Genomic DNA, 2,832 nt, shown 5'->3' on the forward strand with positions numbered 1-2,832 from the left:
AAATATTTCATCTTGTGTTTTATTATAAAATGAATTTTAATGGAAATGTCAGGTTGGGACAAGTATCACGTGATTTATTATTTACAGTTTCTGCCATCCAAAACAATGGTTTGATATTTTTTTGAATGTTAGGCTACGGTTTACATTTTGTTGTTTGGTTTCCATTTTACTTTTTAATTTAGTTCTATAATTTAAATTAACTTGAAATTTAGCCTATAATAGTGTACATGGCATGCTCTCAATTAGCCAGTTCCCATAAAATGTGACAACATGCCCCATAGTTGTAATTCATGGATGCTTTGTTGAAGAAGACATTGCAGAAGTGAAAGCAGCTTTAAGCAATTACACTGTAAAAAAAAGTTATAGAAGTGTAAAGCAAATCTACTTAACTAAACATTTTTATTTTATTTTATATAAAATATATATTTTACAAAAATAATTTGGACTCTAAATTGCTAGAAAATCAAGGGCATCTGTCTAACCAAGTTTGATATCACAAAAATGTAGCCCTCTAAAAGGTTTGAAGGTACTGTTTCCATGTTAATGCAATGCCCAATTTCAAAACAAGATGATTTTTTGAGTGTTTAAGCTTTTGGATGATCCCTAATTTACTAAAATATGTGATAGGAAAGATGCAATTAAAAAAAAAAAAAAAAAACATGTCAAGTTTCCTACTACCGGCTAACAGTAACACTGACACTGACTGTTAAGGTCTATACACAAAAAATGACTTTCAAAAATAAATGTTCCCTGAGAAATATTCACTTAACTAGCACTGGTCCCCTTATAATAATAAATTATATTTATTTTGTCCATGGCGTGATGCACACTTTGACTTTCCATTCCAGTGAGAGAGCAAGACATGCATCATGCTGTCTATTTCAGATTTTACAGTGTGACGCTGTTAACTGCACATCACATTTTACAGTGACATGTCTGGGAGACACAGCTGTAGTTTAGGGCAGCCAAGCCTGTGGTAGTATGTCCTCATACCATTTGTTAATTCTTTGGTCCCTCCTGGGTGTTCAGACACTGCGATCCAAAGGGTTGTAGGATAAATATATAAGTGGTTATATTGCACAAATGAACTTGATGGCACTTTGCAGAAAGAAATTGAATGATTATTGTTGATGGTTTGAGTTCCCTACTTTTAGCTGCATCTTAAAGCTTGCTGTTGTAGTGGCCTGGAGTTGCAGAAATCAAGAAAAGAGCTGTCATTAGCATGTCTGGGCTAATGTGTGAAAACAGGCAGAGCATTTAATTCATCCGAGGAGAATTTTCTATCTGTGACACTTCTGCCGTTTTGGACTCATTGTGTGTGCATTCCCAACAGCTGACCAAATCAAAGTCCTGTCAATCATTTTTGGTCTGCTCATACATCATGCATATTTCTAGCTGTTTTGTAAGCTAATGATTTTTAATCCTTCTATCAATAAGAAGAGCTCCAGCAATTTTGATTTTGGCCTGTTTTCAGGAAACGGTGCCATTTGAGTCTCCATGACTTGCAGCTGTTATAAGTGGAAAATAAACATTGCGTGTTAGAATAAACTCTTTTTAGTGTGTAATGCATAATATGTCTGTCTATCTATCTATCTATCTATCTATCTATCTATCTATCTATCTATCTATCTATCTATCTATCTATCTAATCTATTTCTTTAAAGGGGACCTATTATGCCTTAATTCACAAGATGTAATATCAGTCTCTGGTGTCTCCAGAATATGTCTGTGAAGTTTCAGCTTAAAATTCCCCACAGATCATTTATTATAGCTTGTCATATTTGCCCCTATTTGGGTGTGAGCAAAAACATGCCATTTTTGTGTGTGTCACTTTAAATGCAAATGAGCTTCTGCTCCCGGCCCCCTTTCCAGAAATGTCCAGTTTCATTCTAAAACTTCTTCCTGAGTCTCTCCATCAGTGTCGACTCCGGTTTGAACAATGTAAGGCTGAACACCGTTACTGACAATCCTCATTTTGGCTGCGTGAGATTCTCCAGCTTTGTTGTTGTTGAGCTGTTAAAGCTCCGCCCCCTTCTGGAAAGGGGGCCGGGAGCAGCAGCTCATTTGCATTTAAAGGGACACACACAAAAACGGCATTTTGCTCACACCCATTACATCTTGTGAAAAGGGGCATTATTGGTTATTTTAATAATTGTCCATTAAAAAACGCATCTCCCCTCAACATCATGTACAGTAGTTACAGTCATAAAAGTTTAGCAGAAATAAAAATGTAAACATATTAAATATCGTTTCTTGAAATGTCCAGGTACAAATGTCTCTGTTTCTTGAGAAGGGACCTTTTATACATTAAAAATGAACTTCTGACACCCTTTCACAGTTATGATTATGTATCCAAGCTGACTAGAGCAAACTAGAATTGGACATTTTTCCATTTTTCCATTAGCTAACATGTCACCTAATGTGTAAACAGAGACATACATATTTCCCTTCTCCGGTTTCACTTTTCTGCGCTCTGTTTGTCAGTCTGTCTCTCTCTCAGACACAAGTCGTACGTTGTTTGCACGTTGTTTAAGTGCTGTCCTCACACTAGCATTCCACCTCGCATCATCGTCGCCTCAAACGCGGCGAGAGAGGGTGAGGCAAAACCACAGAAGTGACAGAAGTGCCAATTGTGGTGGCTGGGAGATGTGGACTTCCACATTCTTTCACGATCCGAGCACTCGAGCTCCATCTGAGAGGCAAGTCGCGGCCATGCTTTATTTATCTCTTCGTTTTTGTGGTTTCACGGACGTTCCCGCCCAATATCGCCACATGTGACTCAGGTTCTTCTCATTGACGCGTCAGGATTCTGAGTGTCGGTATAATATCTCT

The sequence above is a fragment of the Megalobrama amblycephala genome, linkage group LG7 (assembly GCF_018812025.1).
Source record: "Megalobrama amblycephala isolate DHTTF-2021 linkage group LG7, ASM1881202v1, whole genome shotgun sequence".
NCBI classification, from domain to species: domain Eukaryota; kingdom Metazoa; phylum Chordata; class Actinopteri; order Cypriniformes; family Xenocyprididae; genus Megalobrama; species Megalobrama amblycephala.